The sequence below is a fragment of the Struthio camelus genome, chromosome 2 (genome assembly GCF_040807025.1).
Source record: "Struthio camelus isolate bStrCam1 chromosome 2, bStrCam1.hap1, whole genome shotgun sequence".
Classification (NCBI taxonomy): Eukaryota; Metazoa; Chordata; class Aves; order Struthioniformes; family Struthionidae; genus Struthio; species Struthio camelus.
Window position 1 is genome coordinate 136,725,913 of NC_090943.1, and position 14,988 is coordinate 136,740,900.

The following is a 14,988-nucleotide window of genomic DNA, read 5'->3' on the forward strand; positions in this document are numbered from 1 at the left end:
ATTTGTCCCCTGACAAGCTTACAGCGTTAAACTTTGAGAAAAAGAACACAAGAAGCAAGGAAAGGGGGTTGGAGGGGGGGGGGGGGAGAAGAAGCTGAAATACTTGCAGATACATATATGCATATTGTTTAATTTTCAGTGCTAATTTAACAGCAGTGGCCGACACTAGTGCTCTTGTATCAAATACAAAACCACCTGTCCCTCACGTAGGCAAAGTTGAATTATATTCCTCTCAGTCATCGCCATGTGCTCTCCTAGGCTATCCTGCTTTTCAGGCCCTAGATCACTGAAGGAAAATACACAGTGGGATGCTAGTTCTCAGAGCTGTATGCGTCCTGCAGATGGGAGTTCATAAGCCAGTTTGCTGGCCAGAAACTTATACATGGATCTTGACAATGGAACATATTTATACAGAGTTCTGGTATGCTCTCTAGCATGTTTGATGTTTTGCCTCAGGCTCTGGATGCTTTGAGAAATCCTGCCCTTCAGCTAGTCTGTACCCTTGTGAAATACCTAGTTGCTTGTACGTTGTTTCTGGCTCTTGTGATGGTGAGACACTACTTGTCCAGCATACATCATGGCATTTGTACCATAGGCACTTCAATAGCAAAACAGGAGAGCTTGCAGTGCATGTAGAGGATAAAATGCAGTGTGAAAACAAAGTAAATGGCTCTTGTGTTTTTCTGAGGGTTGTTTTTTAAGAATCAAGTTTCTGTGGCATTTTTCAGGAGAACCTGTTTTGAGATTACTAGGCCTAGTTTCTCAAAACTATTGTCCTTATAATCCGTTTAGAACACAGCTTTCAGTGACTTCCACTGCAACTGCCTGCATTAAGCATTTCAGCATAATTCCTGCTTGTAGACCCATGCCAAGGACCCGGAAAATTAATGGCAGCTTCTGTAGTGTTCAGTTTGAATGACGTAGAGAATCTCTAGTTGAAGCTGAGAAGAATCCAGTTCTCCAGGGCAGCATTTGGTTATCTGGTGCAAAAGGTTAGTTTCTGAATGAGAAGAGTGGTTGCAGAACAAGCAGCCAACAACTGGCCAAGTTTGGGTAGATTACACAGGAATTACAGCTCTGCCACCCTCTCCATCCAATTTCGAGACTCCGTCCTGAAGGACAGAGGTTCAGAACTCTGCTAGGAAGAAACCACTAGTATTTTTGGACACAGACTAAACTTTTTTTTTTTAAACGTTAGCCTTTATTTTTTGAAATGGCTGTATTTTGAATGAATCAAAGTAAAGAAGCAAAGCACAGAAGCAGACACTAACTTGTGAAATTTCAGCCCAGGTGATGGCAGTTTGGCAAAGCTGTGAGTTGTCTTATGTAGAAGAGGTTGTCTTATAATGGCAAGTGTCAGGCAGCAAAACAAAATGTGATAGTACTAATTCTTTCAGTAGTAAAATATTCTGGGTTTCAGTTGGTGTTTGAACCTACTGCCAGCAGTGTCAGTTCTTGTGTAAATTAACACAGTAATTATTTTCCTGCTTTAAAATCAAGGGTTGATAGAGAACCATTATCTCCAGGTCTTATCAATGCAATTGAGTCCCAAGATGTAAAATACTGTATTTAATCAACTTGATAAATGCTGATCAAATTCTATGCATGTGTGTGTTTTAATAACCGCAGTGGCACTTGTGTGCATGTCAAGTCCTGTATTCTGTTCCTAATAGTCAAAAAAACAAATGTGTAGTGAAAGACACGGGAGCAGGGCAAGCATGTAGTGATAGTTTTCCCAGAGTAATTTCCCAGTCTGCAATAATTTGCTGGTTGAGGGTTTCCTGAACCAGACACGGTGTTTTTGTGCTTACTAATCCTTAGTGGACTTTTTCCATGAACTTTCCCAGTGACCTCTTGAGCCTTTGTAAACTTCTAAGTGTCTAAACACCCTGTCGCAAGAAGTTCCACAGCATGAAGATGTGAAGATCCAGCATCTTTTCTTCTTGAACCTGCATTCTGGTAATTTCATTTGATGTCTCCAGTTCTTTTATTGGAAGAGGCAGTAACAACCTGTCTGTTCGCCTTCATTTGTCAGTCTCTACCCGCTTTAATGCAGGTACACTCGCATTTCAGCAGATCTCCCTTATCTACATGTTTGTTGATTCCTTCAAATAACTCGACTTGCTTTGTGGAGCTTGATTTCCTTTTGCAAAAGCTGAGTTGTCTCTCACTAATATGTCATATTTATTCATTTGTCCCATCCTATTCTTATTAACGTTTCTACTGATTTGCCTGATGTAGTTGTCAAGCTTACTGTTCTGTAGTTCTTAAGTGAATGTTGGGAATTATTAGGAAAGGAATAAAAACAGGCAACGATCCATGGTGTGTCAGTGTTTGAATACCACAAGTAGTTCTGGTCTTATCTTGTCACAGGAGATATATCTAAAATGGAGAAAATACAGGACAAGGTGATAAATGTGATCAAAGTAGTGAAACAGTTTCCATTGAAGAAGGGCCTAAGTAGTCTTATACCTTTCAGCCTGGAAAAGAGACTACAAAGGGAAAATTCATACGAGTTTCATATTGTAGACAGATGATCATAGAGGAATCACGAGTGATACAGATGGGATGAATGAGGAACGAAACCTTTCGCTGAGGGGAGGGAGAAATAGCAGGTGACAGGTTTGAAACAAGCTAAAAGAAAGTGGTTATTAATAAAACGTGTAGCAAAGCTGTGGAGCTCCTTGCCATGGGGTGTTGCAGGTGAAAATGTTTACATGGGCACAAAAAGAGATTGGACAAATTAGTAGAGAAGAAATCCTTTGAGGGCTGTTAAATCCATCTGGCTCAGGAAATGTCTAAACCACAAATGGTGATACTTCCCCCAAAATTCCACGTGCTTGCCTTGTCCTATGCTACTTCCTTGTGATCTGCTGCTGGCTTGCTGGAGCGAGGATGCTGGGTGGATGGACTTCTGGTCTGCCCCAGTGGGACCATTGCTGTGGTCTGAGGAGAAGTCAGGGACGCAGAACTGGGCTCAATCGCTGCCACTGAACCAAATGTCTGGCTGTCATAGGCAACCATATCTGTCTGTTTGTAAACTTGCATAGATCCACTTGCAAACTAGTTACATTTTTCTACTCTTCACATCCCTATCTTTTGGCATGTGCACTTAAAAGCAAAGTTTTTTTGGTTTGCAGCCCTTTTAATTTCCAGCCTAAACTTACTCATAGTAAACTTGCATGTTTTTCTTTATGCTGACCCTGCTAGTTTCCTCTCTGGTATTAAGACCTTTTGTGACTTTTGTCTGCTGTATTGTTGTGATACACCAAATAAATCTTTTGTGAATATGTATTACCAGATTTATACAGGGTGTGCTCAGCAAGATCTCGCTAGTCTGCGATAATGGCATCTCTGTGTTCTTTTCTGCCTTGGAAATAGTTGCTTTTTTGAATCATCGTATTTTCTTCTTTTCTCAGCCAGCTTTCGTTAGTGGCTTATATTAGCTGCTCATAGGATGATTATACACAGATTTTCTCCTTCTCTGTTGCTTCCAACTGGTGATTCCTCACCTTTCAGCAGAAGTTATTGTCTCTGCCCTGTCCCTTGTTGTTACTTTCCGTCCCATTTCTGTTGCAGCCGTCCTTGGCATTTGTCAGTTTTTCCTGTAGGTTGTTTCAGTCTGTGCCGTACTGCTGATGCCTCCTAGTTTTGTATTTTCCATAGATTTTTGTACTGTTCTCTTAAGGGCATAAAAAAAATCTTAAATGAAAATACTGAATCAAAAAAACCTGAAGACTGATCTTGGCAAAATTCCAAAAATAACATCCTTCCACCTTTCAGAAAGAAATCTGTTCTCATCTCCTTTTGAGCTGCTGCTTTTCCTGCTTTGTGGTTCTTGAACTAACCCCTGTCATCTCAGCTCGACAAACTACTTCTCATGTGGTAGTATATCACATTTCTTACTGAGTTAGCTGTTGCCCTGCTTTTGTCTAAAGAATATGTTGTCATGTCAAAGAAAGGCGTTAGATGTTTGACACGGTTCAACTTCTAAAAATCATTTATGTTTTATTCTGTTTCCTCTTTACCTTCATGTTTTCATCCTTCCATGCTTTTGTTCTCTAAGCCTTAGGCCATGCTATCGTAATGTAAGGTATGTCCAGATCACTTTTCCCCACGTTTCTTTAATATTAAAATGGGGCAAAATATTTTTTTGGATTTGATGCTGTTCTGAGACGCTTCGGTCTCATCACATGACAGCTGTGCTTCCTGTTAAATCAGAAGATAGTTCTAGTATTTAAATATGAAAGGTAACGGTAAATAGGTATACTAGATGGGTGGAAGTTTTTACTTGTTTTTATTCCTTTTGAGAGTCCCCTGTGTTGGTCTGTGTGGTTTATCAGCTGCCTCTGTTGCAGAAGACTGTAAGCATCTGTGTTATTTTAATTGCTGTGGGAGCGCTGAATTGAAACAGTTGCCCACTGCATCTCTTTGCTGTTAGTAATTGTTAATCATAGGTATGTGGCAGACTCGGTTCTGACCAAGCTTATTTTATTCAATAAAATATATGTGCCTCTGATAACATGAGGTTAGTCATTTAACGCTGCCATCCCTGGTAAGGTGAGGGCATCTTGCAGTGCCGTGACGCTCTGCAATGGTTAGTCCGCGGTGCTCGCTCTGCTCTGCAAGGACTGTACCCTTGCCCTGCTCTCAGCTGTTGTGTTCACGAGCCAGAAGCGATGCCAAGTCTGTTTCTGTTTAAGTTTAACAGGTACTAACGTTTCTGCTGTTCCTGACACTGGAGTGACAGGCAATGTGGTCAATGACAAGAGACGGTAGGAAATCGTAGGTGCGGTTTCTTGGTAATTTACGCTTTGAGTTAGGGCTGCAGTAGGCCCTGCTCTTCCCTTCACCCGCGATGGCTCTTCTCTCCCTCTTCTCTCGTGCTGGCACCAGGCCACTTCAAAGACCTAAGCTGCGTGAAAACAAACTGCCTTTTTTGTAGCGTTAACTCTTGACTGCTTCAGCTCTCCAGCCGGGTACACTGTGTGGTCAGACGAGTGCCGGTGTAAGAAGCAAAGGAAGGAGAGGGGAAGCACTGGAGCTTGGTTTAAACTGAACGTGGAAGCACCTCCAAAATAACTGCGCTTCTGTCAGCCCGTGCTCTGGGCTGATAGATGTGTCCGCGCCCAATCCAAAAGCCTTAGCCGAAGTGCTACGCCAGAGGTAGCGCACCCTGCTGCAGAGCTGGTTGTAGTCGGTTGACCCTGCTTTCACTGCAGAGCCCAGCCTGCAGCTGAGCGGTAGTAGCTTGTACCCAGACAGCCTGGGGTGGTGGCACCGCACGTTTGCCTCTGCCCAGCAGTTGACCTACAGTAAACAGGACACTCACTTCAGGTGAAGTTAGCTAGTTGTGGAGATAGCTGCTTTTGCTTTTTGCTTTGGGGACTGGATCCAGAGAGGAGAAAGTAACTGCTGAAGCCACTGGCAAAGCGAGCTATCGAATCCGATGAGAAATCAGATGATGGTAACTGCCAGCAATTACCTGTGCCGTATCTAGATCTTGCTGAGCGATTCTACAGTGTTTAAAGGAAAAAAAAATAGCGTGGTCTCACAGTGCTGGTTTCTGTGGCCCTGTAATTAAAGTGAAGCGTAAATTTGAGCCGTCTTCTTTGCAAGTGCAAGATTTTGAGGAAGAACTCTAAAGTTTTTGTGACAACTGTGGTAGCAGCGAGACTGAAATGCACGTGGCTGACCTTTTCTGAGCTCCTGTTTGGGAGACAGACTCCTCTGAAAGCACCTCCCTGCTTTGGTAAGCTGATGATTTCAGAAAGGGACATGTTGAAATCATCAGCCTTTTTGTACCTGTTCTTGTCAGCATCGAGCCTTTTTTCTTAGCCGTTCCATCCCATAATCTGAACTCTTTTGGATCAGTTTGTACCCATCCCGCTAGCAGATGTTTCCCCCCAGCACTAGTCATGGTTGCAGCTTGGGCTAATTGGCTGTGCTGGGAGAAAACAGTATGTTTGGGGGCGCTAGCGGAAGATTATCATCACTACAGGCCAGAAATGAGGGAGTTGTGTGTGGTCAGTAATACGTAGCAAGTGTGGTTTAGTAAGACGAGCTTCCAGCTCTCTCTGCAGGAGAAGGGGAGGCATACCTTTCTTTCCTTCTGCAGACTTCTGTGATATGATAGGGGGCAGGAAAGAAATACAGTTTCTGCAGCCAAGTTTCTGTGTGTTACTTTCTCATGTGTTCTTTATGATAGAAGGCTTGGGTGGGTGCCGTGCTGTCAGACTTTGTTATCCAGTATTAGCTCTTCATGCATCCTTACCTCGTGTTCACAATTCTTGCAAGTATTTTTTTTTTTTTCTCCTGAGGAATGTTTGTTTGTGTGCTTACGCACGCTGGTAGCATGGGCATGAGTCTCCACATCTCCCTCGCCTGCCCTCTGCTATTCAGAGGTATGTACGCAGGACAGTTGCAGTCTGAAATTTGCAGTTGTAACATTATCTGTTGCGAGTTAAAAATCCTACTCGAGCAAGTGGTGTACGTCGCACCAGATCTACTTCAGATAAGTCTGTCTATTATTGTGTGCAAGTTTGACCGAGTTTTTTAAAGGATTAGTGGACACTTTATTGTAAGAGATTGGTTAGTGGCAGTAAATAAGGCTGCCAGTGAAAATCTTCTGTACGAGTCCAATTGCAAAGATCTTGCATTAAAATTTATCCAGTTGTTCAGCTTTTCTTAACAGAAAGTTCACAGGTCATAGAAACAAGTGCTATATGAAATTTCAAACTTGGTGGTAACGTGCTTTTAAAGCAAAATGGTAACATACCCTGTTTTAGAAGGCAATGCAATTATTTATTTACTGTTGTGTGCTGTCAAGATATGCCCTATTAGTTTTTATTCATCAGTATACTGAACTGCTTGAGTTTTTGTTTTGTTTATTTTTATCTGTAGAAGCCAGGACAGTCTTCTGAGGATTTCGTTACCTTTTTTTCTGGATGCTTTTGGTTTCTAGATTCATTTTATTTTCTTTTTTCCTAAGCAAAAGTGACCATAACCAGCTTGTAAATAATCCTCTCTGTATTCAAATATGTTGAACAGTGAGTGTTGCCTTGCACGTTAAAACTGCTGCCTTGCTTCTGCTTTGCTTCACTTGTCTTTTTAGGCCCTCTCCTCTTCTTCGCAGTGTTCTCTGACGTTGTTATCTGCCAAATAAAACAGTGGGGTGGCGGGGGGAAAGAGGTTTCTTTCTTATAATTGTCCAATTAAGAGAGCCTTGTTGTTCATAATCTGCTTATGATTCATCCATGCTTCCTGTTCCTTACTCTTCTGTTGCCCCTATCCCCTTGTCTCCTCATCTTCATCCCCATCCTCCTGCCTCCACAATCTTTGTTTGATTTTGGAAGAAGCTGGCAGGGGTGGTTAGCTGCCAGAAGAGCTCGGTTATTACTTACACAGGGAAACTTCATCCTGTCCAACAGGTATGCTATTCGTAGCCTTGAGGGGTATATCTAAAGGGCACAGAGCTTCCACTCAAAATTTAAGTAGATTAGATTATGTGTACATATTTGTTGTGACTTGGCAGGTATCCCAGTGCCCGAGGTCTTAAAACATATACTCGGCTATACTCAAGGCAAGCTCGACTGCCTGTTTCAAAAGATGCTCTGGAGAGATGGGAGGTTGCTACCTGGAGTTCACAAAAGTGTTATCCTCCATAGATCTGATATGACAGAGGAATTGCGACTACTGTTCTGTCTAGTCCTGTATGTTGTCTCAATATTAGCTGCTATCAGATGCTTCAGTAGTCAGTGTGACTATAAGGTAAAGGGGGGGGAAATCCTGTCTGAACTGTCTGTCGGTTTGGTTTTGTCCTGGAAAGAGAGGGTTTGTATTATTTTTCTGAAGGCCTCCGAAAATCCTATTATATTTCTGGACGATCCATTTATCTGTATGTGTTGTCTGTATAACTGTATATATTGTCTTCTAGCAGGAGATCACACAGGCTGATACTTTGCTGTTTAAAAATAAAGCGTTTGTATTTATTAGTTTGAGATTTGCTATGCTGTGGCTCGATTGTCACTCACTAGTATAAGAACAGAAGAAATAATGTGACCAAGTTACCCTTCTGCTGATTATTTTAATGGTATTTTCTTGGCTACTTCTTTAAAAAAAAAAAAAGAAAAGGCAACCCCCAAATTCAGGTGTTGTAGGTATGTTGGAGAGAGTCCCAAAGTTAAAACAGCTGTATTTTATGAAATTGTGTTTGCTATGGCACTTTTCCTTATAAGGTCCAATGACCAATTGTTTTGATTATTTAGAGGGAAAAAATTCCATGAGAACTGTTACTGAAAATGACTAACTTGGCATTAGTGATCTATCGCTCTCTTACAGCATTTGGTGCAATACTGAAGTTAATGAAGATAGCTGAAATATCCAGTTAGCCACAAAGCGCTTCAGCTGATCGGACTTCTTAAGATTCATATGTGACCTGTTTATTACATTTTCCTGTAAATCGCTAATGATGTCTCCAAATAAGTGCTGGTTTTATCTGTAGTGGTGTCTCCTTGACATCCAGTGCTTTGTAGATGATGAACAGCCTGTATATCTAATAGAAAGCTTCAACACTTAACTCACGGTGCACAATGACTATGGTGTTTTGCAGTAAAGAACTGAAGCGATTGCTCAGGTCTTGCCGTTGGAGTAGTGAAATCTTTGAAGGAGGATTGTGACGCTGTGTTGCTGATGGACAGTAGAGAATCTGCAATAGCTGAGTGGGTAGAGCTGCGTGTTAGAAACTAGGGACTGTCGTGTCAGATTGCAAGAGAAGAGAATACTTGGCAGGGAGGCAGACGGGATGTAACTAAGTGGTTTTGCCTCTATTTAAGCAAGGATTGAGAGTTGATCAAAATGCACTAGCTGATGTGTGGCAGATATTAGCTCCCTTTGCTCAGAATTACAGAGGAGAATGTTAGAGATGGGACCAGGGTCCACTAGGAATGCGTGTTCACCTGACCTGTTCTTTTGGCACCTCAGTGGCTTAGAGAAGACGCTCTTGAAAACAATTACTACAGTTGCCAAAAAACATTTGTTATCTATTAGAGTAGGCTTTTAAAGTCAGAGGTTGATGAGTAATATTTTGTGGTTTTTTTTTTTTTTTTAACCTTCTGCACGATATTCTTCCTGTATATTGAAAGAAAGATTTACCCTAAGGAGAGAAACTGCATGCAAAAATGTATTGCATTTTCTTGTTTTATGTCTTTTTTGCTTTTCAAAGTATGGAAGCATAGTACTCACTCAAGCAAATAGTAGGTAGACTTGTTCGTTTGTAACCTTAAAAAGGAAGTAGAGGAAAAGAAGGTTTAGACTGTTGATCACTGGGAAATAATAACAAAAGCAACTTACTATGGCTTTGTCTACAGTAGGCTGTTACTTTGAAAAGCTGTAGGTCCTCTTACGGCATCTGGGGTCCATGCTGAACTTAATTCTTAAAAGTGTACTAAGAAAGACTGCTTACTACAGTAAATGCAGCAAATTGCATTTTGCCATGAGTTAATTTACACTCTGAGGTTTCTGTGAGTTAATAATGTGCAATAGTAGAGTTTCTGTGCTGTATTTCTTTACACCTGGCGTACTACCTATGTCCTTCATTACTCCAAGATCATGTTGGCTGGAGGTAAATGCTATATAAGTGTTGGCAGGCAGCTAAGAGGGCTCCTTATGATAATGATCATAAACAAGTTGGTTATAATGAGTTATTACAATTATGAAGAGTCTATAAAGGCCACATGCCTCTGATTCATGTACGTCTGACCCTACCCAGATAAGAATCATTATAGGACGAACTTTTACAGGTCACTGCTCGTATAAAAGAAAGTGCAAGAGCACACCTAAATCTGGCCCCAGGAATGAATCAACACAAAGGACCATAAAGGAAGTATCAGAAGACCAAGAAACGCAACGGGATTCTTGAGCAGCGCTCATAAATTCTCTGGGCTGTGGTTTTTGCAAATGACGTTGCCACCAAATCCAGGAACGCGATTTTTTTTTTTTTTCCGGATAGTGAACAGTGCCACAGCAGGACCCCAAGATAAGCAGGTGAATGCCCACCAAATAAAGCTCAATAGCATCACCAATGCCATGCAGTCTGACCGGGCTGGGGTCTGGGGCTGCAGGAAGCACTGTGACTCATCAGGTGGGAGCAATACCCAGGAAGTAACTACAGAATCCTGCAGAAGCTGGAGAAAGAAACCGATCCAGTAAGTATTGCATGCCCAATTGCACAATAATTTCACAGCAGGATTTAAACTACTTTTTCTGGGGTAGGGCTCTCTGGCTCCGGTAGTGGCTCTTCCACTTGCCATTGAACTCAGCAGTCCTCCAGGTCAGATGAGACACCTCTTTGTTTTAGGATTAGTTTTGGGCCCCTCTTCCACATCTATATACTTCCTGACCATCTCCAAACTTCTGTGCTCCAGCTACCACCCCTACGTGCCTTCATTTCCCTTACCTTGTCATCCAGAACATAACAACCTTTACCGCTGATATCCCACTCTGCCACCCCCCTCCACCCCAAATTCTTGGTGTCAAATCCAGTCAATTCTATTTAGTCTTCACTGGGCTAACCTTACCTACTTATGAATCCTGGTTTACTGAAGGATATCTTGAAATCTTTACTATGTCAGCTCCATTGTGTCTCCATATCTTTTCCTCCTTCCCCTTACTATCTGTGCACTCTATCCTCTGTGTAAGAGATCCATCCTATGGGGAATGGCAGTAGGTTGTCTTCACTGCCTAAATCTTTGCAGCTCCATCCCAGGGCTACATTACCCTATTTGGTAAGGGTGGAGTTCTCTAGACAGAGCAAAGTGACCGTGCTGACAGTGCTGACGCAGCCACCAAACACCCTGCTCTCTCCTTGCCTTCATTGGGGAGCCCCAGGGCCATGGGGAAGGTACGGAGCTGGGAGGAGAAAGCACCCTGCCCTGCCAGCTTGCCACTGCAAGGATCACGCATGTCCTGACCAAGCCACAGCGATGCTACAGCTTGCCTCCACGCTCCCCCTTTTCTCGAAGAAAGTGCAGTGCCCCTCATAGAGTTGCAAGAGGAAGAGAATTTGGAGAGTAGAGAGAAGTGCATGTCCTGAGGGAGGCACAGATGTAGAGGACGGATGGACCTACATGGGACTCTTCATGTTTCTTCCTCCTGCTCCTGCCTGCACCCCTCGTCCCTGCCCTCTGCCCGTGTGGTCGGTCCTTCAGTTTGAGGAACACAGATTTAACCTCCCGCCAGTGTCATCTGTGACATCTGTGCTGGTGACACAAAGTTCTGTAGTTTTATCTCATTAGTATCCGACCTCACAAATACCACAAATCTTGGCCACACTTCTTCATGCTTGTGCCTTTTTCTGATTGGGTTTCTTTTAGTCTTGCTCCCCACGAAGCTGAAATGACATCCTTTTCATCAGTCTTACCTTAAAGCTTTAACACCTTACTTCTTTGCGATGCCAGTCCCAAACACGAGTTGCATTTTCCTGCCTTCTTTCTGAGCTGTTTGGTCTCCTTTCATTTCCTCTTCACCAATTGCAGTCTTCCCCAGCTTTGGCTATGCTGCCCCCTGCTCCAGACCTTGGCCATGCATGGGGTATTTATGAATTTTTAACACAGTTTCAGATATAAAAGCATGCTCAAATTTTTGCTGAGATTGAATTTAGACTGCTCTGCTATTTTAAAACTTTATAGTGGACTTGTGAATATAGAAAAACTACTACAGAATTTTCTTAATTTTGCAATATGCTTTACAGTAGGAGCCAGAAAATGAGTGAAAAGGGAATATGCATGTGTGTAGCGGGGAGGTTTGACACAAAAATGGAAAGGTAAAGCAGTTTGGGGGTTTTTTTTGTTATTTTTGTTTTAGGGGTTTGGGGTTTTTTTCTTTTCTTTTCTTTTTTCTTTAGGAAATGCTCGTCTAGCACTCCTAGATTATGCTTGTTGATAGGTAGCCTTGCAGTGTGTTATCCCAATTTGTCTATTGTCTTTATAAACGAGGCCCTTGTATCTCCCAGAAATTTGACAGAGATTAATACCCTCCAGCATAAGGAGCTGCAGTTACGAATGAATGTAATGCCTTGTGACTTTTTTCTTTTAAAAAAAACTTTATGTTCAAATGCCTATCCAACTGTGTCGTGGCACTTCAAGATTTAAAACAACGGCAACCTGCTCACCCTGTAACACATGCCACAGAAAAACCTATAACAATATATATGTAGTATGTGAAAGTAATTTGAAAAGAATCTTGCATTTTTGAAGGGAACACGATGAGAAGAAAACTTAGGAGGAAAGAATTTGAATGTGGTGATGAGGGAAACTAAGTAGCCTTTTTAAAATAGAGTTTATAAGGAGTGGGGTGACTAGTAACATCTTATTTTTTCTGATTTCTCTTAGCATATATAATGATGCAGCCCATATGAAGAGGGGAATTATTAGCTAAAAAATAGCCATCAGATTTCAGAAGATAAACAAAAGGTGGATCTGAACCTTGAAATTGTCAGCTCAGCTCAGCAGGAGGCTGCAAAGGCAGAGTTGTGAAAGGAGGGTTTCCCGGAGAATTCCCAGAAGATTGAAATGGATTATGTGATTCTGGAAGGAGACAAGAAGCAGGCAATACAAAGGTGCTAAGCAGTTGTAACAAAACACTGGTCAAGCACTTTGCCCCTACCTTCAACACCTTGCAAAAAGTAAAAGACAGCTCATATTGAGACCACTATTTCAGCTGAGCTAATTAGAAATGTTTCCTCACAGTATTCAGGATCTTGTGCACGTCACCTAGAGGAGCACTCCTTGCACTGCCTATTTCGTTTGTGTGGCTGTTATTTTTTCATTGAAAAAGCACCATCAACTAATTCAGTAAATGAATCAAATTTCTTTTGTCAAATTCCTAAATGCCTGTCTGGAAAATGAATTCAGCACACAAATATTGTAATACTCATCTCTTCACAACATTTTAAAAATAAAATTAAACAAGTGAAACCTTCCTTTTTTTTTTTTTTTGGTTGCAAATTTTTCATTAGTGCAGAGCTACTTTTTACACTGAGGGAAAGAGCTCATGCATCTTGTTGGAAAGCACTTTAAAGAAATACATTCTCTAGGACTTAGAAAAGCATCTCCATTTCATGTTTCCATCTACCCTCCAGGATGTTTTTCCCATAATGTGCATGAAACATTGATGCATGCCATACAGTCAAAAGAGCATATTTTTATTCTGTCCTTTTTGTCGCCATCTTCCTTCTGCCTTCCTGAAATCCTGCCACACTGGCAGTCTGCAGCTGTTCAAGGCAAAGTCTTGCATATGTTTTTCTCCCATCATTTAATGTGGGCTTATAACTCAGGGAAGCAGAGGCTAAGCTAAGTTGCCTTGAAAGAGAGGAGAACTCTTCACTGCACTAATGTCTTGGACTATGGAGAAAAAAATTACCTTGCAAAACAGAGGTCTTTAATCACAGGCCACACGTTATTGGTGTTGGTGAATGCTTACTGTGATAAACAGTGTCTGGTAGGACTGTGGAGAAATAGGCCTTTTTATTGATGATGTCCTATGCCTGTGTGTTTGGGAGGTGCAGATGGGATAGAGTAGGGGGGCAGATGTGTGTTTTGCAGGCTGTTTTGTGCCAGTTGGGAACCCTATCCCTTCAAAGCTGTCTGTGACCTCCGATGCAGTGACATGAGGTGGAGCAACCTCCTCATGCTACTGTCAGCCTTGCTAAATCAGGTGTGCTGCTAGTAATAGACTGATTACCTCATGATTAATGGTAAAGATGTTTGGTGACTATCTATGCGGTTATGGCATTTCATCAGGCTGATAGGAGCTCCCACATTAGTTTTCTGTTGGTGCAGCTCCAGGACAAAAGCTGTACAGACTTCCAGGAAGTTCTTGTGTTGCCTGAACCTAGTATTTATTGCCAGTCACCTGAGTCAAAAAATTGTGCTCCAGGTGACTCTTCTGAATGCTAACTGCCCAGCTTCATCTCCCTCCGCTATGTCCAATCATGTGTAGCTGTCAATTATGCATGACTGCTTTTAACTGTTCATAAATTTGACATCAAATGTCAGAATTCTTATAGATTCTGGCATGCATCCCAAAATGTGCTGCATGACAAACTGGAGCACAGCGCTATGAATGCACCGCTTGGAGTACTGAACGGCAAGCTGGGGCAAATGCAGGACTATGCGCCTACCACCTTAACACGGATGCTCTCCTAACGGAATGGCGTGGAAACACTCTGTGAAGTCTGTATGGTCAGAATAAAGTAACTATGTTTATGTTAGCATCATTGCGTAGACAAAGCTGGTATGTGTGAACTGAATCAGAAATCTGTTTGATACCTGAACTGTGCAGGTTCCGAAAGGCTTATTAATAACAACTTTGCTGCACTAACTGAACAGCCCCAAAAGGGTTTTATTCTGTCACTGGAAATTGTCCCTTTACGCCATGCTCTCTTAATTCTCTCTGTCTGTCTGTCTGTCTGTCTGTCTGTCTGTCCCTCCCTCCCTCTCTCTCTCTCTCTCTCTCTCTCTCTCTCTCTCTCACACACACGCACACGCACGCACGCACAAACACACACACAAACAGGTGCACAAATAATAGAGTATTTCCTGAGGCTTAATACAACAGAACCCATTGTATCTCTCTCAGAATGTATGTTTTGTTTTTACCCTAAATATTCTGCATCTTCAGTTATCCTTTCCTAAGGCTTTTGTATTTTAGCTTGTAGGGTCACTTGATACAATCATCCAGCATCAGAGCTACAGCAGTAGTAGCAAAGGCCATCTTGACTAAATGTAAGTGACACTTTTTATTTAATGTAAAACTATAGCAATCTATCAAGTCATTTTCTTTCACATAGAGCAGCAGTTTCTCGACAGTAGGATGTGTTAGAAGATTTGCTGCTGCTTGGAAATTGGACATTCTTTCTTACTTTCTGCCTTTCTTGGGGGGCTGGGATGGGAGGGAGAGCAACCAGAGAAATCAGGATCAGCATTTTAA

The 14,988-nt window shown here is 42.0% G+C and overlaps 1 protein-coding gene across 7 annotated transcripts in view; it reads left to right on the forward strand.

Annotated features, from left to right (window-relative positions):
* PLAG1 (PLAG1 zinc finger) overlaps nt 1–14,988 on the forward strand; it is a 53,457-nt gene that overhangs the window by 17,426 nt on the left and 21,043 nt on the right. For 2 of the 7 annotated variants that reach the window (XM_068932672.1, XM_068932677.1), the window contains exon 2: nt 9,801–10,205. The exons of 2 other annotated variants lie outside the window; for them this stretch is intronic. The gene's annotated coding sequence lies outside the window, so the exon portion shown is untranslated. Of the gene's footprint in view, nt 1–9,800; nt 10,206–14,709; nt 14,784–14,988 lie in introns of those variants that run through there. 3 more of the 7 variants (XM_068932674.1, XM_068932678.1, XM_068932675.1) reach the window with 3 other exon arrangements.